At 41.3% G+C, this 24,858-nt stretch overlaps 1 long non-coding RNA gene across 2 annotated transcripts in view; it reads right to left on the bottom strand.

Moving 5' to 3' along the window:
- The window catches only part of LOC101426860 (uncharacterized), a 151,022-nt gene that overhangs the window by 41,242 nt on the left and 84,922 nt on the right, over window positions 1–24,858 (bottom strand). The window lies entirely within an intron of this gene.

The raw sequence follows: 24,858 nt of genomic DNA, 5'->3' as shown, positions 1-24,858 counted from the left end.
AATTTTGAGAAAATAGGCCACATTACTGGAATTTGCACAGATGGAGATGATGCTGATTGCACGTTTTGCTTTTACAGGATGGGTCCTAACCTTTTTCATTTAGAGCTCACGAATCAAAACAAAGGCCTGAGTCATTCAAATTAGAGGATGCAGGTGGTTACATTTCTTTTCATTTTTATTAGGGAGTGTATTAAATAGGGAAAAGAGAACCTCCTAGATTAGGAAGGGAAAGAAATTAAACATGAGCCTCCTCAACCCTCAAGAAGTGAGTTTTAATGTATGGGGTTGGGGTAGAACTGCTGTTGCCTGAGAAAAAAGTGGGACTCAGACAGAGCTAGGCAAAATTCTCTTTTCATGAAGGACTAAGAAAGAAGTCACCGTGAGTGAGAAAGAGGCTTCCCTAAATCACAAATTCTCAGCTGCAGGAGGGTTGAGAGAGATGATGTGACCACGAGGTGAAGCATTCTTGTCACAAAAAATTTGCTTCTCGGTGCAACCATGACTGGGAGGGTAGAAGAAGAAGGGAGGTAAGAAAAACATGGAAGAGCTGTTTTCTGAAATTCAGTGAACCCAGAAGTCTCATGCAGTACCCAGGGAGGGTCAGTTTTGCCCCACAATGGACAATCGAAACTCAAGTGAGGCATTTAGGACGTGAGCAGTTTGGGACACCAATGGAGATGACTCTGTGACAGGCCCCCAAAGGGTCTGGGTTTCATAGAAATTATCAGCAAGCTGTCCACCTACAAGCAAAGCTGCTGAACTCACAGTGAATGAGATGACCTTTCGTAGTAGGAAACTCCTCCAGCTCGGAGGGGAGGGGGGGCTCTCTGTAGGCTGGGGCTGCAGGACGAGGAGTCTGCAGAGATTTAAGTCAACTGGTGTCAGAGCAGGCTCTACTCTTGATTGACTGGCTGAGCTTCGGGACTGGTTGAGTCCAGATGGTGCACTTGAGTGGCTCACAGTTTCCCCAGGAGGCGTCTCACCTGCTGGTGCTGACCAGTTTGCAGAGAAGTAGTTGCCCTACAACCATCGCCCTCTTCAGGGTCTTGACCTCTTGCTCTCTTGCAATTACACCCCCGGGGCGCAATGTTTCCCAGGTTCTCATTTCCACTAACCCAAGGATTTGTCAAAGATCATCAGTTATGAAGGGGAGGGGACCTGAAATGGAAAAGAGGCAAAGAGGAGAGATACAAAGAGACCGAGAGGGAGGGATAAGATTGGGAAGGGGTTTTGAAGTGGGAGAAGTAGTGCATGTGCTCATTTTGAGAACAAAAAGAGATTGAGCTCACCATCAAAGGCAAGGACTGAGGAAAAAGTGATAGGCGCAGGGAAGCCGCACGCAGTTGCTCAGCTCATCCATTTTACCAGCTACCTTTTGTGCATGTGCATGCACAAGATGCACAGCCCAAGCCCCAGAACTCTGCAGAATCTCCTTGGGCTCCCCAGTGAGATGAAGCCTAGAACGCACAAACAAACATACTTCAAAAGGCCATGACATCAGGAAACATTTAAAGAAGGGAGAACGCGCTGCGAGCCCACATGCTCTCTCCTCTGCTGGCTCCTGCACCTTTGCCCCAAGGCTGGCTCTCGCGGTCGGAACCCACTTTACGTGCCTGGACAGGCTGAGGGATTAGCAGCCCCAGAGCTCTCAACCAGTGACTCATCCCAGGAGAGTCTGCGTGACTGCTCCATCTGCCCGGCAGCATCAGGGGCTGGGACTTGGACTATCTGGGGGGGGGACACAATTTAATCCACAGCACAGGATTTGCTTCTGGGGGAATTCAAAGTCAGACAGCAAATCTCCCTAAACAAACCACCTTCAAAAGCTCACCACGTGGTGGACACTCAGCAAATATTTGTTGAAGAAATGGGTTTTAAAATGGCCCATGCAAAGCACAATGGCATGGAGGGGACGGGGCTTTGGGTTCTGCAATGTGCTGGGCTGGCCTGGGACGCAGGGGCATTTGGGAGAGAGCAACCCGGGGGGGCCACGGACAGGAGCATGCCAGGAGTCTGGCAGTTGTTCTGGAAGAAGGGCTGTGCAGGTCAAGTGTTTCCAGCCAGCGTTTGGTCTGGACATATTCAGCACAGAGAACGACTGTGGAGCATACACAGTAAAGACATCGTGTCACCTTTACTTCTATGAGATGTAAATTTCCAAAGACGAACATTTGTAATTTCCTACCTTTTAATGAGGGCATAATGAATATCATCATGGCTTAACTGACAAGGAGAATCCACTGCTGCTTTCCTACTTAAATAATTCCATAACTTGTTACTACAGCCATTTGAAATCCATCTGGCATATCTAACTCTTACTTTTGTAACATAAATATCTCCATCTCTTTTAATGTACATGAAAACTGTTGAATATTTCGAGTGATGGAAAAAAGGGTTTGTGGCAAAGAACAATAGAAATGTGTTTCAAATGTTGGCAAAATACAAGAGTATTTCCTAACTAACTGAAGGGGAAAGCATTTGGCTAATCCAATATATTCTGATTTTTATTTAAGACTTACTTTTGTATTCTGCTTGGCTCTGCCACTGCCTATTGAAGCCAAGAACAATTAGAACAAAAAGACAGCTTGAAATATTTGAACTTTATTCACAAAGTTAAAACTGAGTGAATGTTACAAATAGAATTAGAAGCCAAGATATGAGTAAGAACTAAACTATATACCATAAAATGATTCCCTTGAAATTTCTTATTGTAACTACAACAGTAAAATTCCAAATTTCATGAAGCCAAATGCAATACTAAACACTTGACTAAAAGGCACTGTATTAAATACACCATAATTTTTATTTGTGTACTGTTGAGATCCACAATGTCGGCATGGACGAGGAAGGACATTCCAATGTAAGTTTACTTGAATAGCACTTAGATGGACAATCTGCCGAGTTCTGCTTTTCCTCTTTAAGCATGAATGGAAGATTTTCCCCACCTGGTAATGGCATGGAGTAGCATGGAGCCATCTTGGTGCTACTCAAAATAGTTGCCTGGACAACCAAAGAAGGGAGAGGGAAGATTATCATCTGATATATGGGCAGCAGAGTTACAGCTTCTAAATGAGCTGCTCTTTTTATCCCCAGCATGACTTGATAACAACTCAAGACATTCAATCATTTATAAGGTGTATATCTAAGGTAAAGGAATAGAGACTGTTTTTGGCAAATACGCTGAGTCTTATACATTAAATTCGGTTGCATCCCACCAAACAGTCCTCTTCAAGGCTTTATGAATTTAATAATGCTGCCCTTCCTCCAATCATTTTTAGATTCTTTCCTCTTTTACTTTGTCCTTTATCTGAGCTACATCCTTTAGAATATCAACAGTTGCATACTTGACTTTATGACACAGTCAACAATCATTCTGGGGGAAGCAGACATGGCTCAACTGATAGAGCACCCGCCTACCATATGGAGGGTCCAGGGTTCGATCCCCAGGGCCTCCTGACCCTGTGGTGGGCTGGGCCATGCACAGTGCTGCTGCATGCAAGGAGTGCTGTCCCACACAGGGGTGTCCCAGCATAGGGGAGTCCCACGTGCAAGGTGTGCACCCTGCAAGGAGAGCTGCCCCACATGAAGAAAGTGCAGCCCACCCAGGAGTGAGGCCGCACACACAGAGCTGATGCAGCAAGATGATGCAACAAAAAAGAGATGCAGTTTCCCAGTGTCGCCTGACAATGCAAGCGGATGCAGAAGAACACACAGCAAATGGACACAGAGAGCAGACGAGGGGGGGTGGAGGGAAGGGGAGAAAAATAAATAAAATAAATCTTTAAAAAACAAAAGAACAAAACAAAACATAAAAATCATCCTGGGCAAAGGAAGGCTGGTAAAATGGTGGACTAATGTGACAGATGATTGAAATTTCAATATTAAAAAAGACCATGAAATATTTTCTTAAAATAGCACTTGAGAGAAGTCACAAGAGTTTCCAAAACTATGGTTTGAGTAACTTTTGTAATTCACATGTGACAATGGTGAAGGACTAATCATATTTGCATATATGATGTCTAGCTTTTAAAATTCTGCTTATTAAAAGTACACAACAAGGGAAGCAGAGGTGGTTCAAGTGATAAGGCCCCTGCCTACCATATGGGACGACCCAGGTTCGATCCCTGGGACCTCCTGATGAAAAAGAAGAGAAAGTGTGCCTGCATGGCAAGCCATTGCCCACGTGGTGAGCCAGTGCCCGCACAAGTGAGTCGTGCAGCAAGATGATGGCACAACAAGAGAGACAAAAGGGAGAGTCAAAGCAAAGTGCCGCAGAGACCGGGAACTGAGGTGGGGCAATTGACAGGGAACCTCTCTCCACATCGGAGGTCCCCAGGATTAAATCCCAGTGAATTCTAGAGGAGAAAGATGAGAAGACAAGACAAAAAAGAGAAACAGATATAGAAGTGTTATAGACTAGCGATATCGACCAGACTCAGACTCTGAATAAAGTTCCAATTGAGAGCTTTATTAGCCGCGCAGCGACTGCCTCTCCTACGCAGAGGGGAGAGCAGCCCTGAGTCGTGGGGGGAGTTTGATTATACAGGCTTTTAGGTTCAGGCGGGGCAATAGCTCAGCAAGCAAGCATGTACAGAAGCAGATGTTTGCGGTTAATCAAGCGCTGGGAATTCTATCAGGGGAGATAAGTGGTTGGGGAGTTTTTGTTATTTATAAGGGTCTGAGTTAAGTTGGTCTAGGGGCTGACTGACACTTTCTACAGGAGGCGGCCTTGAGATAAGGTTTTACAGTCGAGCAAGCTTGTTACAGAAGCGAGATATAGGTGGTTAGGGGGCTGTGGAATTTTCCCTCTCGGGTGGGGGTGGTCACAGGCTCCTACTTCTCCACAGAAGATCACACAGCGAATGGACACAGATAGCAAAAAAATCAGCAGGGTGGGGGTGGGAATGGGGGGAAAAGTACACAATAAAAAGAAAAGGAAAAGAAAGACTTTTTTTGAACATTCCTAAAAATATCTATTGAAATGAATCAACAGTGTTTGATAACCACTTGTCTAAGGACTGACACTGTTAAGCAAGAAACCGATACAAATCCATGAAAAGGTTATTCTGAAAACATGATTTCACAAAACGAAAAACTTATTTAATACAGACCAATAACTGTCTCATTAAATGGCACTGGGATGCATTTGCTATTTTATTTGGGAAATAGAGGGAATCTTATATATTTTCTGAAGACTTCGAAAGGATTTTTTATCTTAAAATGAAAACTGTCAGTTAATCTGTAAAATGAGTGACTTCTCTACTTCATTTTAGTGTCATTACGCACTTCAATTCCTAAATCATCTTTGTTCTCCCCACAGTTTTCTTTAGTTCTTACCTCTTTTCATAGCTCACTCTTCCAAGCATCCTTTCTCCTCTTTTTATGCTACTTTTACACAAGAACAGCTAAGAAGGATCAGCCCCGTGCTTCTCCTCCCACATGCCTGGGGAGAGAGTTGTCTCTTGCAAAGTCTAAACACCTCAGTACTCCTCATGTGTTTGGCAAGTGGAAGCTGAAACCCCAAGGCTGGTCCATTACACGGGTCTCCTCTTGGCAGCTAAGGACTGTTAACACATCATTCCAATAGCTACCTGGGGATGCCAGCTTCCCTGGGTGAGGTGCCTCTCAGGCACTCTGCCCAGGAAAGTTGTGAGAGCAGAACATGAAAAGGCTCATTTCATGCCTTTACCAGTTGTCCCCAAGTCAGTTCCACACTTACACAAGTGAGTGAATTAACCCATGCCATCCCTATACTAAAGGAAGTCTTAGTAAATGCCTCTTTGTGGAATTATATAGTGACTCTCAAAACATTCCGTTGAGGAAATTTTTGACATATAGACACACCTTATGTGATCACCTTTGGAATAGTTGATCTAAAAATAGTGTCTTGCACTTCTTTCTATTTCCAGAACCTAACACAATTGCTGGTCCACTGCTGTAATCATATGTGCTTCTGACTGAGAAGGATGGATAGATGGATAGATAGATGGATGGATGGATGGATGGATGGATGGATGGATACATGAAAGAATGAATGAATGAAGTCCTGGTGGATGTAGTTGCAGTTCTGGCTGTGCCTCTGGGTAGGAAATTCCTCTAGTGTGCCATTTTCCTCTTCTGTGATGGGACTGGTCATGAAAAATTGAGATTTTATGTTTTATTTTCAAGATAACTTTTTTAGAATCATCCAATTTTATTGAAAATGACATTTGTACAAAAATTGCTTAGTTAGAATTTATCTATATCTCTATGTTTAATGTTGTAATTGTAAAGCACCATAGTTGCCTGGAAGAATCAAATGAGAAAATAAAGCAGTTTCACTGAAATATAACAACAGTGTATACATGCATTGATATTTTAGGAATCAGTAATAGTTACTGGCATCTTGCTCTTCCATAGACCATTCCTGCAATCCCAAAGACCATCAAATAACAGCCAGAACACTCTCCTGAGAGTTGCTGAGCCACTCAAAGGTGGCAGAATCAGACATAAATGATAAATGTTTTACACTGATTTTTGTTCTAAATGACTATAGGAAGGGATTCCAGGTGGTTTTATATCTTTGAGCCCAAATCATGGCATCTGTTTGGAAAGGAACAGGGGAAAAAGTTGCTGAAGCTAATAGTTTAGGTAAGGCGCTTGGTTGCCTGGGGAAAGTTGTGAATAATTAATTGGTGTGCTACAGGAGGCCGGAAAGCAAGAGATTGCCATTCTGTAATGGTGCACTATGAGTCAGCCCAAACCCACGGACTCTGACAATCTGGAAAACGTCTAAATGTGGATCTACTTCTAATCAGATTGTTTTCCCTCAAATTGAGGTGCCTGTGTTTGTGCATTTTTAAAAGTTCTTGTAGGTAGCAGCAAACATAAGAATATTTTGGAAAAAAGGTCCAGTCCATACTATGGGTAAAACACCGCCCCAACGCACACAGTGTCTTGAAGATTAAGCAGAAAACAACAAAATAATAAAAATCCTTTCAGAATACCAAAAGAAGTCATGAAGTACATTATATGGCACAATATATTTCTATGCATAATATATTACTGCGACTGGTACAGAACAGTAAGTTGCATGAAAATATCCTACTGTGAGACTTTAAAAAATCTAGATTGGACAATTGCTTTTGATATTTCCTGACAAAGGTCAACTGTACACAAAGTGGAGATAATGACAGCTGAAACAAAATCAACTTCTGCTGTATTTTTTAAAAAGTGAAAGAAAATACCCCTCTGAGGCATATTGACTGCATAATATTTACACATTCCAAAATAACTAAATTAAATAAATACAGCTAGTGTCAATACAAGAAATATTTCTACAACCTAAATCGATTAGCAATTAGGCTTGGGCCTTGTCCTAGCAGTCAGTGACCCAAAATAAGTTTCAGATTTTACCGTACTTTCCCCATCTTGAATCTGGGGCAAATGGTGAATGTCATGGAAGAGAAAATAAACAATGAAATAGAGAAGGCTGAATTCAGTCAGAACCAATTTGGATCTTGAAAGCATGGTAAGTAACCAATTAAGACCAACAGTTTTTGAAAGGCCTCAGAAAACATGGAAAGAACTTTGAAATGTAAAATTATCTCAGGACAATACTGTTTATATAGGACAGGGTTTCTCGACTTCCACACTATTGACTTTTGGGACCGGCTAGTTCTTTGCTGCAGGGACTGTCTTGCACACTGTAGGATGTTTGGCAGTATCCTTGGACTCTACTCACAGATGCCACTGGAACCCGTCCCTCATCCTCTAAGCTGTGACAACTAAAATTGTCTCCAGGCACTGCTCAACGCCCCCTGGCAGACCCCTGACAGGTTTTCTAGTGATGGTTAAAATATCTTTCAAGTCATTAGAAAAAAATTAAAAAGTGAGTTTATACACTAGTGTTCATCCGTGGACATGACTGTATTTGTTTTCAATCTTTGTTGAACACAGAGAGAGCGTTTTAACGCATAATAAATCTGTATACCTCCTACAAGCCCCTTAGCCTACTTGTGATGGAAAGAAAAGATGCTGTCGGACACTATGAGGGGCAAATGCCCAGGACTTTGCATCTGAGGAGACAGACGGGGGAAGGAGGGGAAAGAGAGAGAGAGAAAGAGAGAGAGAGAAATGAAATGGAAGCTGTTCGATTTGCCAGATGCATTTTTTCTTTTTTTTAAAGTTTTATGGAAGTGCATCATTCATACATGAACATAAGCATAAAATGTACAGTAAAAGTTCTAAACTTATAAAATAAGCATGCAAAACATCATCCGGGGACCCATCCCCTCCACCAACACCTTGCATTGCTGTGTAACATTTGTACAAACTATGCAAGAGCAGCCAGATACGTTTTTTGTACAGGGGAAAAGAGAAGGGTGTGAAACAAAGGAATGACAGCACAGGTTAACCAGCTAGCAGAAACTACATCCCTTCCTTATTATATTAATACTTCAATGATTAATCTGAAGTCAGGTGAAATGGTATCCTCCACATAGTCACCTAGAAAAGCAATTTTTTACACCTTTCACAGTCCTGTCTCTTTGTTCTCTGTTCCCTCAAAATCTCCTAGAGGACACTTAAGCTCCTGATTTTAAGTCACCTGGTAGACCTCCTGGGCCTCCCTGCCTTGACATTCCACCTGGTTTCTACTGAAATAGCATCTCTGGTCAAATCACTAGCAATTTTGCTACCTTGGAACCTGAAACCACCTTCCTTTCTCTAGTAGCTCCCTATTGGTTCTATAATTCACGGCTTATGACCCTTAATGCACATGGCACACATAAATGTCCATCTGACCCTGAAATGCCTCACTTGCTATGACATAGAGAACAGCAGTGTTCTAAAGGTAATATTCTGGAAACTATTAATGTGCTTTCTATACTTGCCTTTCAGAGACTGTGTCCTTCTCCCTAGTTATACTGGAACATTCTGAGCCTCCATGGGCCCAAGGGAGTAGGCGGAAGTTGCCCTCTTACTGCAAGACACAAAGACAAATGATGAGTCCGTGTTGAAATGTTGACCAGCAAAAGGGATTTGTTTTTCTTACTAGACATGCTTTGTTGAGAGCAACTTTTTAAATAAAAACTTTGACTTCCCATGTGACATATTGTAGTACAACCCTGGAGCTGTCTCTCGATAGATGATAGAGCAATTAGATAGATAGATAGATAGATAGATAGATAGACAGACAGACAGATAGATAGATACAGAGAGATAGACAGGTAGATAGATGAGATATAGGTAGTTAGGTAAATAGATAGCTAAGAAAGTTAGCTAGCTAGCTAGATAAATTATAAATATAGATAGATGGAGAGATGGAGAGACAGTCAGGCAAAATAGATTTTAATTTTATGCCAAGAATAGACAGATCTCAGGGTACATTGCAGAGCAGTAGTTTTTGACCCTGGCTGTACATAAGAATCACTTTGTGAAGTTTAAATATTCTAATGTGCAGGACATAATCCAACCCAGTAATATCACAATCCATGGCTGTAGGACCCAAGCACCAGCATTTTTTAAAAAACCCCCCAGACGATTCCAGTGTGTCATCAAGTTTGAGAACCACTCATGTTGGTAAAGAAACAACCCATACCTTCCAGTACAGACCCATGTGGGCAGGAGAAGTGGATGAGAGTGAAATTGGCAATAAGAGCAGATATCTCCATCTCCCTCACTGTAATGGCGTGGAGGTGAGGGTAGACAGATTGAGAGCACTGTGAGGAGAGACCATGGTGCGGTCTTCACCCTTGGACGATGGGAGGGCAGCCTTGCACAGGTGCCCTACAGCAACAAGCATATGCATCTGTCTGACTTAGTAGAAGATTCTGCAATCAGGCCCTAGCTCCATAGGGGTGGACTAGAGGACAGATGTGCAGGCTGGCAGACTTCCAGGGGCTTGTGGCAGGCTGAGTAGCCCCTCTAGCAACAGGCAACTGGGCAGAATGCTGGAAATAAAAGTGAGTTCCTGCCAGAACTCAGAGGACTGGTCAAGGGCAGCTGAGCTGCTGCTAAGTCCACAGGGAAGACCAGGAGTCTTGAACAAGCTGGAGGAGACAAGATCATGGATGACGTCAACCAGGAAACTGCATACCAAATGGAGAAGACTCTTCATGGTGGGATCCAGACAAACCCCATTCAGTGGCCATGAGCCACACATGTCCAAAGAGTTGCAAGAGCCTGGGACCCTCATCCAACTCGATGACCCCACATACATTCAGCCACCATCTTGGAAGAAGATGATGGAGAGTAGAACTCTCAGAAGCTGAGCTTCTACCCCAAATGGACTGAGACTTCCAGAGCAATTGCTCAGCAGGTCTGATAGGGCATTCAACTTTTACTAGACTCAGTATTTAAAATGAATGGAAATTGTTTAAATAGGAAGAGACCGAGAAATTTTTAACTGGAATTTTGTTTCCTGGCTATTGTGTGGAAAGATCAGATTTCCCACAGAGAACTAAAAAGCCATATATTTTAAAATAAGTTTATATGGGAAGAGGACTTGGCCCAATGGATAGGGCGTCCGCCTACCACATGGGAGGTCCACGGTTCAAACCCCGGGCCTCCTTGACCTGTGTGCAGCTGGCCCATGCTCAGGGCTGATGCACGCAAGGATTTCCCTGCCACGCAGGGGTGTCCCCTGCATAGGGAAGCTGCACGTGCAAAGAGTGCGCCCCATAAGGAGAGCTACCCAGAGCAAAAGAAAGTGCAGCCTGCCCAAGTATGGCGCTGCACACATGGAGAGCTGACACAGCAAGACGAAGTAACAAAAAGAAACACAGATTCTCAATGCCACTTATAAGGATAGAAGCGGTCACAGAAGAACACACGGCGAATGGACACAGAGAAGAGATAACCGGGGGGAAGGGGGAAGGGGAGAGAAATAAAAAATAAATCTTTAAAAAATAAAACAAAATAAAATAAGTTTATGAAAAGACCACAACTTATGTTGATGAGAAAGTTCAGAAAGGAGGAGACTGAGGTTTTCTTGGTCCACAAATGTCAAGTCCTCAGCTACAAAGTGAGTTAGGGGGATAGATAAATAAATTGCAGTCGAGACTCTTTATTTGTAGATTATATATTTGCAAAGATTTATTTTTAATGCCCAAATCAAGTTCATATTTGACTTTTATAGTCATTTGCAGATATTCACAGAGCAGCAAAAAATTTGAGTCACTGGTGGCACACAGTCCTAGCCGAAGTTGAACAAGGTATCACACTGCCTTCCTGTTCCAGCTCTAAGCAAGCACCCCTTTGATGGTATATTTAGTGCAAAAGTTTTCATTTTTGTGCTTTTTGTGGGTGATTTCATTGTTTAAAATGGCTGCTGTGGTAGTCTGGAGCTATGTACCCCAGAAAAACATGTTCTTAAACTTAGTCCATCCCTGCGGGTATGAAGGTAAGGAGGACCTTTTATGAAGTTCCTTCAGTTAAGGTGTGGCCCACCTTCATCAGGATGGGTCTTAGCCCTACCACTGGAGTCCTTTATAAGTAGAATGAAATTCAGAGAGAGGAAGAAGTCAGAGGCTGAACATCAATGGAACCCAGAAAAGAAGGGAGAGGCCGGAAGAGGCCGCCATGTGCATTGTCATGCAACAGAAGAGCCCGGGACCAAGGATCCCAGGCAGCCAGTCCCAGAATGCCAGTCTTTGGGAAGAAAGTATTGCCTTGATTTGGCCCTCTCCTAGCCTCAAAGCCATGAGCCAATAAATGCCCACTGTTTAATCCAACCCATTGCCTGGCCTTTGTTTTAGCAATGAGGAAATGAGAAGAGTCCCCAAGCACAGTGCTGAAGTGCTGCCTGGTGTTCCTAAGCACAAGAAGGCTGTGATGTGAACGCTACAGAGAAAACATGTGCATTGGATCAGATTCATTCAGCCATGAGTTATGGCACTGTTGGCCGTGAGTTCAACATTTATGAGTACTATATATATAAACGAGGTGTCTTTAAACAGAAACACATAAATAGGATCATGTACTGATCGACTGATGAAAACATTGTGACCACAGACTCACAGATACTTAATCCTGTATTTCCGGTAGGAGTAATGGCTCAGTATTTGCTAATTCAGCATCCACGGTGACTTTCTAGGACATCACAATTGCAAATAAGAGTTGGCCACAGTTAATTTTTTTCTTTTACACATCTGAAAGTAATGTGAGTGAATGTTCAACTCTGCTGCCATACTATTTCCATGGTACTTACAAGCAATTTTATTCTAAAGTCAATGATTATTGAAAGGAAATTTTGATCACAGTTGTAGCAGCTTCATGGGACTCTGTGTGCTTGAGACAATGCTCCAGCTACTGAAAAACATGTACAATTTAAGCATGCAAGTTAGCAAAATAGTAGCACTCACTAAGTTCATATTTGACTCAACATCTTAGCTATGAACAAAGCCTTAGGTCAGCCTAGCTGGGGTGAGCATGTGACTTCAGAGAATGTTTGCATTCCTGTGGCCACAGGAGTCCTGTAATTTAATGGTCTGAGGGCACAAAGGCAGGAGCAGTTGGAATATGGGGTGATGAGAACTGGTGTGGGACTTCTTCCTGGAGAGGGACTTTCTGAGGTGCTCTGGCTGTGGATCACCATGCCATGAGGAAGTTCTGAAAGCAGCACCATAGTGCTGTAGGAGACACCAGGGGGCTCGTGAAACTGTTCCTCACCCACAGTAATGAAAGGGTCATGGAATTCAAAGAGATTCACAGCATTACTCCTTCAAGGCATACAGTTTTATACTGCAGAAAAGACAAAGAACAACTAAAAAGGGAGAGCAAAAATCTAAAAATGAGTGAATTCATGGAAGAATTGGATGAATATATTGTTGGGACCAGTGGGAAATAAGCATCATAGTAAATAATGACAAATAATGATAGTTTAACCCATTAAATAAACTAGGAATCTATGAGTCCATGGTGATAGAAATAAATAGGGAGAGGAAAATGCTCTTCCTTATAGTATAGTGCCAACCAATGAATGTAGAAAGAATTTTGGAATCACAACATCACTTAGCAACCATCATTGTAATAATTATTTCATTCAAGAAATATCAATGGATATTGATGAGGAATGAAATATTCAGATGGTCTTGAAGTGCCTCTACCCAAAATACTTACTGATTACAGTGGATAAGCCTGAAAGATTATTTTTTAATCAAATGATCAATAGTAAAATCTTGAGTGGAGATACAGGTAGGATGAAAGAAAAAAACCACAGAAGGACAATTGTCATCTTCCAGCAAAAGATGCACAACACAAATCTAATCATGAGGAAACATGAGACAAATCCAACCAAAGCATATTAGACAAAATTAACCAGCATGTAATCTTCAAAATGTCAAGGTAATGAGTTTAAGGAAAGGCTGAGCAACTTTTCCAGATTGAAGGAGATTAAAGAAACATGATTCTGCACTGAATCATTTTCCTAAGAACAATATGAAGACAGCTGGCAAAACTTAAATGAGGTCTGTGGTAGCACGTTCCAGCGTGAATTTCCTGATTTTGACGGTTGTATACTGGTTATATAGGAGAATACCTTTCTTTGTAGAAAATCTACACTAATTATTTAGGAATGAGAAGACATTATGTCAACAACTGACTCTCAGGTGGTTTAGGAAAAATAACAGCTCATGGCCTTTTATTTAAATATCTATGCTTAAGCTTGATAGAATGTCAAAATAAAAAAATTGAAAGTAAAAACTATTACACATGGATTAAATTTCTTTTAAACCAATTGAAATTTTAAAAGACTCCAGAAAAATTAATCTTGAATAATTAAAAATATTTTCCCCATTTAGATATGCTGATGAAAATAGATACACTCAGTCATTAGGAGTAACTTGGGAAATAAGTAAACCTTTAGTTCTGCAGAATAAAAAACTTTTATGAAGTTCAAAGAAAATGAAGTTGCCAAGTGGTGCGGATGAAGAAGCAATGCCTTAAAGGGAAAAAAGAAACATTGGTTTTAAAAAAAATTTTAATAAAGAAAACAAGGATGGGTAGTGTAGCAGGTTGATACGGTTATGAATTCCAAAAATAGATACTGGATTATGTTTGTCATCTCATCTGTACCTGGGTGTGATTAAGTTCTGATTAGGGCTTTGATTGGGCCACGTCATTAGGATGTTGAGTCCCCTCCCCTTTGTGGGTGGGGACTCATAGGTAAAAGGCATGGCAAAGGACAAAGTTGGGGGTTTTCTGATGTTGGAGTTTTGATGTTGGGAGTTTGATGCTGAAGTCTTAAGCTGGAGCCCCAGGAAATCAGCACACAGAGGAAAGAGAAGCAAGCCCTGGGAAGAGAGGACCTGAGCCAGAAGAACACAGAGGAATAGAGACGGCACCTTAGATATGGCAGAAACACCACAGAGAGAGACAGAGCCATTCACATGATAGTCTACAGCTAACCCTGTGGAGAGAGGCAAAGTCTAGAGAGCCTCATAGTCTACAGCTGACCTTGTGGAGGAAAGAGAGGAGCTGAGCCCAGAGGAACCCAGGAAGCTTAAACCATCTTGCTCCAAAGACTTTGGTGAGGGAAGTTACTTATGCTTTATGGCCTGGTATCTGTAAGCTCCTGCCCCAATACCCTTTACAAAAACCAACCAATTTCTGGTATTTTGCATCAGCACTCCTTTGGCTGACTAATACAGGTAGTTAAATCACTGATACAATAATCTCCATTAAAATATATTCAGAGATACTTTTCTTTAAACTTATGGTTTTTAATCAATGTGTATATGTATGCAGAACATGGCATTGAGAGACAGAAACAAGTCCCATTCGTTTTACATAATTTAACGGTTCCTGCATACCTTGGCTTGTCCACAGAGTGTGGGGCATATTAACTTCAAGTGCCTGGTCAGGTAGCACTCAAGCAGTCTAGGCAGCTGTAGCAACACCAGGAGGGATTTTTAACTGAACGATAATTTTGGTTTTGAGGCCGTGGTCTAGGCATCGTTTCTCTGCTTTGTTCTGATACTCAGTCGAGCCTCCACGCACTGGGGCTGCTGAGAAGCCTTGGTTGGAGGAGGACATTAAATGGGCTCAGTGGTTCTCCACCAGAGGCATTTGTCTCCCCCAGGGGACATTAGGCAATGTCTGGAGACATTTTGGTTGTCAGGACTTGGGGGAAGCTGAGATGCTCCTGGCACCTATTGGGCTGAGGCCCGGGGTGCTGCTAAACATCTGACAATGTACAGAACAGCCCCCACAACGAGCAGCTATCTGACCTGTCAGCAGAGCAGCTATCTGACCTGTCAGCAGTGCCGAGGCTGAGAAAGGCTGATCTGGATTCTTGTGCAAATCACCCCCCTTGGGGGAGAGTTATGGTTCGGTTCCAATGGGATACCTACCAGGTGATCGGATTCGGAGTGGATTCCAAGTGGCCCAAAGGGGAACAGGATGGAAATCAGAATACTACAGAAGTGTTGAAAAGGACATTTAAATGAATACCTTTAAAGATCATATTATTACAATTCCTGAAAATGAACTCTCTAGAGTTCCCATGGTAATTGACAGCATGGTATCCTTCCTGGCTCTGACTGCCAGCGTGCAGAGTCTACAAGCAGAGCCCTGCAGATTTCAAGCGAGGTTATAAAACTTCTCTATGGTGTGACAATCCAGGGCTCGTGAGCCGGGGCTCATTTAACACTGAGTGGGAGTTGCTCTGGATGTGCAGGCAGAGTGAAATTTGGAAATAAGGCACAGCAATACCAAGAAGAAGATACTGATGGGTATTTCCAAAGAGCTATGATAGTGTGATGCTGTGAAAATAAATTGTGAAGAGGAGGGACTGTGCTATACTCCCATTTGCAGATAAGCTAAGATTGCTGCGCAAATGGCAATTTCTTGGATGTTGTTTTCATTGCAAAGTGGTTTGCTTTGTGTCAGTTTTTAGAAAAAGCACATGTGCTGCAAATTCTGATTTAATACTTAGAAATTTAATACGTAAAATTGATTTAGTTTATCAATAAAGAGTCAAGCTTTTTACTATAACGCATTAATTTCCTCACATTCAGGCAACCCCAACTGTTTCTACTTGATCCAAAGTAATGAATTAAGCTATCTTTCTTGGCTTTCTATTTAAGTTTGTATTAAACAGGTTTTTAATGCATATCCACTTTTTAGATTCATTTATTTCTAATAATACCATAATTCCTACATTTTAAATACTGTAGCTTAGGGAAGCAGATGTGGCTTAAGCAGTTGGGCTCCCATCTACCATACAGGAGGTCCAGGGTTCTATGCCCAGGGCCTCCTGGTGAAGGCGAGCTGGCCCATGCAGCGAGCTGGCCTACATGGAGTACTGGCCTGCATGGGAACACCGCCCCATGTGGGAGTGAGCCCTGTGCATGAGCACCATCCTGCGCCAGAGTGCTGGCTGACGCGGAGCGCTGGTGCAGCAAGATGACGCAACAAAAAGAAACACAGAGGAGAGATAATAAGAGATGAAGCAGAACAGGGAGCTGAGGTGGCACAAGAGAATGATCACCTCTCTCCCACTCTAGAAGGTCCCAGGATTGGTTTCTGGAGCTGCCTAAGGAGAATACGAGTAGACACAGAAGAACACACAGTGAGTGGACACAGAGAGCAGACAATGGTGTGTGGGAGGAGAGGGGAATAAATAATCTTTAAATAAATACTGTAGCTTATATACCAAAATTCAAAGTGTCTAAATAGGAAATACTGTTCCTCTGAAACAAATCAGATCTCAGATGGTTCAGCTGAGTGACTGACTGCATTTCAGATCACAGAAGTAGTAGACTGAATTGAGTCCTCCGGCAAAAGGCATGAACTAAATCTTGACCTGCGCCCCTGTGGGTGTGAACCCGTTGGTAAACAGGACCCTTGGACGATATATTCCCAGTTAAGGTGTGGACTCATTTGTGAGTCGATCTTCCAGGATTGTATTTAGGTGTGGCCTGAGTGAACTGGTGCAGGCCTGAATTGGTATTACCAGAGTTCTTTGGAAGCAGAAGGAATTCAGATGCAGGGGACCAGAGAAAATCACACTGGAAGAACCGAGGGCATGGCTGTGTGACCAGCCCCGGGATAGCGGGTGGGCTTCCCGGCATCTGGATTTGGGACTTCTGGCCTCTAAAACCATGAGCCAATAAATTCCTGTTAAACCAACCCATTGTGTGGTCCCTGCCATAGCAGCCTGGAACTAAGACAACGGAGACCCTCATGGACTAAGCCCAGCCCAGGACCTTTGGGAGAAGCCAGAGTTAGAATACAGGTATTAACAAGTTAAAATGCACCTCCAAGACCTGCGCGGGCTCGAGGCAGGTAACTGGGTCAGAAAGGAAGGCGTGCAGAGGAGGAACCGTCCAGGGTAACTGACCTGTTAACCAACTGTATATTTGAAATTCATCCTTATGGGGCAAGAGTTTGCAAGACACATAGAAAAGGTGGATTGCAAAATAGAGGGAAGGTGGACAGTTCTTGTCCAGCCAAGATGATGCCTTACCGTGTGTTATCTGTATGTTTATGGATGTGTCTACACATTCACCCATTTATCTTCCATGAAGTAGTTATTTATTGAAGCCACCTATGGGTCCCTGAGACACCTTTTTCTTTCTTGGTAAATATTAACAGCTACTATTCACTGTATGCCTGCAAGCACGATGGACTGCATAATAACCCTGTGGCGCAGATACTACTACTTCTTGTTCGTATACATGGAAACAAGGTTGAGAAAATTGTGCATCCGAACCCTTGTAGCTATCAAAGAATGCAGTCAAGCTTTGAACTGCAGCCGTATAATTTCAAACATCCCACTGAAATTCCTTTAAGAAATATTAAAGACAAAACTCTCACACCACCACTGAAAGCTATTTATTTAATGGAGCCCTGTTCTCAGATCAAGCAAGAAACTCCACTCACAGTAATGATGACAGAGGTAAATGAAGGAAACAAAAAATGAAGGAGTACACTAAAGCTAAATCAAAGCATGAGGGTGCCTTGGGAATTCTAACAATATCTTCAAAACATATTCTGTAAATAACTGTCTACTATTTATTAAATGGAGGCTGAGCAAAATATTTTAAATCACATAATCATATACTTATTCATGTATTTCGTGCATGCAACCTAATATTCTACCTTATTTGGTAGAATAACACTGTGTAAATTAACCACATCCTCACTAAAGGTAAAGTAAGCCTCAGTGGCGACAAGCCTGTTTCTAGGAAATTGCACTGTCTCCTGAATTATTTATTTGCGTGATTTCAGATGACTGAAACACAATATTCCAGGTGAATGTCAACTGCCTCCCTTTGACGGTCAGCCATAAGTCTCTTTGTTTAATAGAAGGGATGTTTTAAATATTTGCATTGGAAGATATTATATTTACTCCGTGGGAGTAACCAATTTACAACACTTCTTTGGCTATTTAAGAAGTAATGTGCAGGAAAACGGACTTTGGCCCAGTGGTTAGGGCGTCCGTTTACCATATGGGAGGTCCGCGGTTCAAACCCCGGGCCTCCTTGACCCGTGTGGAGCTGGCCATGCGCAGTGCTGATGCGCGCAAGGAGTGCCGTGCCACGCAAGGGTGTCCCCCGCGTGGGGGAGCCCCACGCGCAAGGAGTGCGCCCATGAGGAAAGCCGCCCAGCGTGAAAAGAAAGAGCAGCCTGCCAAGGAATGGCGCCGCCCACACTTCCCGTGCCGCTGACGACAACAGAAGCGGACAAAGAAACAAGACGCAGCAAACAGACACCAAGAACAGACAACCAAGGGAGAGGGGGAAATTAAATAAATAAATAAATCTTTAAAAAAAAAAAAAGAAGTAATGTGCAAAACCCAGAATTAACTGACTACTTTAGTCACATGGCATTTTGTTTCTCCAAGGCTGGTCAGCTGCTTGACTGACCTTTAAGCTGAATTCAATTCTAAGAATTCTGGAAACCAAAGGACCCTGTTGCCCCATTGGGCTACATCTCTGGTTTCTAGAGTCAGCACCAATTATCCAACTAGGTGGGGAGGCTCTGAGAATCCCTCTTCCCCCTTCCGCCAATCTTCTTATATTCTCGGATAGTAACACCCAAATAAAAAGCAGAAGAAACAAAACAGGAAAGTTTTTATTGAGGTTGAGGACAAAGTTTAGAAACTCTCCTGCAGGAGAGAAGGATATGGTAAAAAAATTAAAATTGTCATAAAAGAGGGAAAATGCAAAGGCAGAGAACAGAAGGCCAATGTGGGGACTGCAGGCATTCCTGTGTTGCGGTTCAGAATGGCATGGAGATTGTACGGGCTCATTTGACCCAGGACAAATTGGTACCCAAACCACACCTCCACTTCTCCTAGCAAAAGTTTGTGTTCGAGTGATAGTCTTTAAGAAGAGAAGGGAAAACTCTCAAGAATCTATTTAGAAAAATAAAGCACATCAAAGAAGAGACAGTCCAAATCTCCTCCACCACATTAGGCACCCAATACATTAGACCCATATTAACAAGCTATAAAGGAACGAAGTTCATGGCCCAACAATTCTCTGCCTATCTAGTTGTCATTTAAGGAAGAAAATTTCAGGACATATAAAACATCAGAAAGTATAGCATCCATGAAAAATAAATTACATGAATCACCCTACTAGTAAATAAACAAAAATATAAAAAATATAAAAATCAAAGTAGAAAAGAACTGTGGCAAATACCAAAACCTGAAACAGAATAAGTATTGTTCTAAAAACAATTAATAATGTTACAACAGTTTTTTGAAAATCCATGCATATGATAATCTAATAGGAATTCAATGCAAAATCCTGAAGAATATTAGCAATAATTAATAACTGGGAAGAGTGAGGAAATTTAAACTTGATAAAAAATAAAATTACATTAATTAAGATCGCCAATGAAGACAAGTGGATTACAGCACGTTCGTTGAAAAAAAAAAAGGCAACCTTCAGTAGAAAAACAACAAGAATCATATGCCTTCCAGAATTCTGTGGAAAGAAGAACAAAGAAAACTGTGCATTTAGAAAGAAAGAAGTATAAATACACTCGTGCATGTGTACACATACACTGCAAGGGAATTATAAAAGTCAAAATAATACGTCCAAGGCCTATGGTAGATGTTTTCTAATTTCATGGGTATTTTCAAACATGTGTTTTTCTAATATTTTTTAAGTTACCAAAAAACCATCGAGATTTTTGATTGAGATTAAATTAAATATACAGAATAATTAATAAATATGGTTGGTCTTTTTTATTACACTGTCTAACCTGAAACAATGAACTTCTCTGCCATCATTCAAATATGCTTTTAATGTCACTCAGATTACAATTCTTCAGCACATTCTTGAGCACTGTACGATCAACACATTCTTGAGGGTTTTTCATGGTAAATTATTTTTTCTGTAATTATTATTTTATAGTTATTAGTTTCAATTGCCTATTCTGTAAGATACAAAATTATCAATATCTATATATTTATTTTGGAGCCACCTTTCTTGTTTGTGACTTTTAAATAGTATGCAGTCATAAGTTTTTTAACCTAATCTGATAATCTGTATGCCTAATCTTAACTACTGTCTTTTGTTAATATTATTGAGAAAAATAAATGGTTGAAAATACACATGAAATTGCCAAAAAAAAAGTAACATCAGAATTGTGTCACCATACACTAAAAGCAAAATAGAGTGACAATAATTATAATAATGTAGTAGTTGTTCCTGTCAAGTCACGTGTACAGTTCCAATATCAATATTATCAATAGTACTAATAGATTATCCAGTAACAGAGGTGGACGCTGGATGGTTTAAGCATTTAACATAATGAGCTAAGGAAGACTGTATTATTCAGTTATAATTATTGGAAAACAATATTTCTAGCTCACGGAAACAATAAATTCCTTTTGAGATAGTTAAGAAATTAAATATAAGAAAATTTGAGAATTAGATGAAAAATATGAATAAACATTTTTCTAATCTTGCACTATACAATGGCCTTTCCAAACACATGAGGAAAGTAAAAAAAAAAGTGAATTAATTTAAAATTTAGACTATATAAACATTTTAATTTTTTTACATCTTAAAAAAAACCTGGAAAACTAAAATGACCCATTAACTATTTGGTAAAACATTGCTTTGTAAACAACATTACAATACCTTTAATAAGAAAAGAAAACTCACAAATCAGTAAGAAAGTGTTATAAAATTTAATACTCCAAAAAAGTTGTCAATATTTAAAATAATCCACCCCCAATATTATTAATCAAAGTAATGAGATATAGTTTATCTACCAAATTCAGTGATCACTAATAAATGGGGAATAACCACTCTTGAGTGAGAGACCATGAAAATAAACACTTTCATATTTTATTATTAGGACTTAAGTCAGCATAATGATCCTGAGTGAAAATGTCAATATGTTAAATTTAACTCAATGGGGAAAATTCTGATAACCCAGCTATGCCCTAATCAACGGAGAAAGCAAGCATTGTTTAATAAACAGTACCAGGACAGCTGGTTAGCAATAGGGAAAAATAATTAGAGTTGGTGTTTTTCTTTAAGATTTATTTATTTATTTACTCCCCCCTTCCCTCCTCCCACCCTGCTGTTTTTGCTGTCTGTGTTGTCTTTTTCCTTATTTTCTCTCCTCTAGGATTCCCTGGAATTGGATCCTGATGGGGAGGGAGGTCCCCTGTCAATTGAGCCACGTCAGTTGCTGGTCTTTGCTGCGCTTCACCTTGACTCTCCCCTTGTCTCTCTTTTGACGCATCATCATCTTGCTGTGTGACTCACTTGCACGGGCACTGGCTCACCACATGGGCACTCATGCGGGCAGTCGTGCCGGCACTGGTTCACCACGTGGGCACTGGTGCGGGCACTGGCTCACCACATGGGCACTCATGCGGACAGTCGTGCTGGCACTGGTTCACCACGTGGGCACTGGTGCGGGCACTGGCTCACCACATGGGCACTCATGCGGGCAGTCGTGCCGGCACTGGTTCACCACGTGGGCACTGGTGCGGGCACTGGCTCACCACATGGGCACTTGCGTGGGCACTGGTTTGCCACGTGGGCGCACTTCCTCTTCTTTTTCACCAGGAGGCCCAAGGGATTGAACCTGAGTCCTCCCATATGGTAGGCGGAAGCTCTATCATTTGAGTCACATCTGCTTCCCAGATTTAGAGTTTTATATGACGAATTTTAATCCCCAATGATTTAAACAGAAGAATTCAATTAAAAATAAAACAGCAAGGAACAAATGTGGATGAGCATCTGATCCTTTCAAGATGAACATTTTTAAAACATTTAAGTAATGGAGGAAAAGACATACAAACACACAGGTTTTCTTTAAAACTTATAAAGTTACATTGCACCTTCAAGACTGAGCATGTTTAGCATATTATCAGGCCTATTTCTACTGGGTTAAATGGCATTCTTAAATTTTCGGACTGCTTGTCTTTTCTTAGCCTGTATTTATGCATTATCTTTCAGTGTGGGATTTAAACCCTTTCTAGGCAGGTGCTGCTTAGACGTCTGTCGCCTCCAGATCTCTATACCAACCTGCGATTGCTGGTGATGGTGGAAGCAGCCCTTACTCCCTGTTATGACTTTAGCTTCACCGTCTCGCCAACAGGCCGAGAGCACACACTCTAATCCTGTGCTGCCCTGCAGTCTTGCCACTGAGTCACTGAGTTCCTAGTAAGCAGGAACTCCTTTCCATACTTGCACGTGGATCTTTAGTAGCCTAAACGTCACTGCTCTTCCCGGAACTCCACTTGGCGTCCGTGTTTCCCCCATGTCCTGCATGCCTTTATACTCGTGCTTCTTAACTTAATAAAGATGTCACAAACGACACCCGAGCCTCTTTTTCCCATAAATACTTCTGAAATCAAGTTCAAATTATACATGCCTACCTACACGCATCATGACAAACATTATTTTAAAAAATGCCCATTTCAATATGAAGCAGAAGTAAAAGCAAGATATTGTATAATAAATCGTGTATTTCCATATGTAAATACTTTGTCACAGGGACACTGGAATGCAATGTGGTTGTTGTCAAAGCAAAGCACTGGGCAGTAGTAAAAGAGGCAGGATAGACTTTCTTCACTGTCCACGGGGAGGAGAGAAGTCAGCTGCATCTGGCCTCAACCCTGATTAGCACTGAGAAAGCTAGACTTTTTCTAAAGGGCCCACGAGGGAGGGGAACTGGACAACTGGAAAATGAGAGGATCTGGGGGAGGTCAGAGGCGGCCTGGCAACGGGTTTGTGGAAGAGGGTTGGGTCACTGCAGTCCTGAAAACAGTATGTTCTGTGGTTTAGCAGAATTGCCTCATCTTCGGGAGGGGCTCAGCATGTCCCTCCACCCAGGGACACAGCCTAGCATTAGGGAAGTCCCCACTGAAGAGCGGAGTGCAAAGTCTGAACAAGTAGCCGGGCCAAGCAGGGTCTCTTGCAAGGGATTCACCTTGTGCCATGCTTGCTAGCGTTTATGATTAACAACCTTAGAGAGAAAAGGAGACACTGTTCATCTAAATAATAAATGTCACTTTTTTCAACTGACATTTAGAAAACAAGGTAAATCAGTTTATCTGCGCATTACTGTAAATAATCTATAAACACATAAGCTACACACACACACACCAATACGTGGGCATTTATAGGTGACTGAGACACCAAGAGGCACTGCCAGTAGCAATGGCACGTCTGGAGCAGGGAACAACTCTTGATGATCATCTCAACAAAACAAGGTGAAATCTTTCTTCGAGATATCTGGTGTTTGCATTGCCGGGATATTCAGACTCCAAAGAGGCTATGTCACTGGGTATGCCATTACCATTCTACAGAAAGAATAATTTACACTCTTACCAGTCTCTGTCCTACTGCTAACTTGCGCTATTTGCTGTGACATCCTATAAGCTGCAAGCACACTTTGTAAAATCTGCTTAGCCATGTGACAACTACTTCATCTGCTATGTGCCAGAAAAGACTCAAGAAAGACTCACCCTTCTAGGATCTGCAGAGTTTTCATTCTGTTAAGTTTGCCCTTCTACAAATTTCACATGCAATTGAGACAGCTGTTAGGCCCAGATATTACAAAATAAGTTTTATTAATAAAAAACAATATATACTTGGGCATTACTTTACCTAAACATGATTTTAAGTTATTTTAACTCTAGGGCACATCTTGCTCCCTGTATTTTATTTTAAAAATACTATTAGATGTCCATATCAGCTTTAATATAAAGGTATTTTAAATTAAATATTAGTTCTGAAGATATCAGATGTTATTTTATGCAAAGCTTTCAAATCACAATAAAATAGTAATAAGACAGCAAACAACAACAACAACAAAAAACCATAAAAAGAATGTCTCAGGTTTACGTATAAAATGAAGTTAGTTTTTAGCCTCTGACAATCATAAACTAATTCCAATGACAGTGAAACCCCACTATCATTGTGATAACCAAAACCTGCCCTCCAAATTTCCAAAACATATCCTAGAAAGCAGTGAAAACCAAATTGATAACCACGGATTCTCCCCTCTCCCTTCCCCAGAACCCTTTCTTAATATCAGTTTTGAATACTTTTTAAGAATTTTGCTATTTCTTCCCATCTTTCTTTCTTATTTTTTACCATTTTGAAAAACAACTTGCTCTCATTCTCAGCTTTTTTCTTCCAACCAAATCCTTCACCTACACCTCTGCTTGCCTTTATAAGTATTACTAATAATATTTGCAAATGAATTCTATTTTCAGTGAAAGTCACACAGCTATATTTTCTTAAACAGGAAACATAGGTAACATAAAAGTTGAAATAAATTTAGTTAGAAGGTTTTTGGTAGTATGAATTAAAGGAAATTCAGCTGTTGAAAACTTCATAAAGCAACGAAAAATGTTGAACTCAGAAATTTTATTTTTATGCTTGTTCC

This window comes from Dasypus novemcinctus, chromosome X (assembly GCF_030445035.2).
Source record: "Dasypus novemcinctus isolate mDasNov1 chromosome X, mDasNov1.1.hap2, whole genome shotgun sequence".
Classification (NCBI taxonomy): Eukaryota; Metazoa; Chordata; class Mammalia; order Cingulata; family Dasypodidae; genus Dasypus; species Dasypus novemcinctus.
The sequence above is the reverse complement of the archived record's forward strand: the minus strand, read 5'-3'. Positions and strand labels throughout refer to the sequence as shown.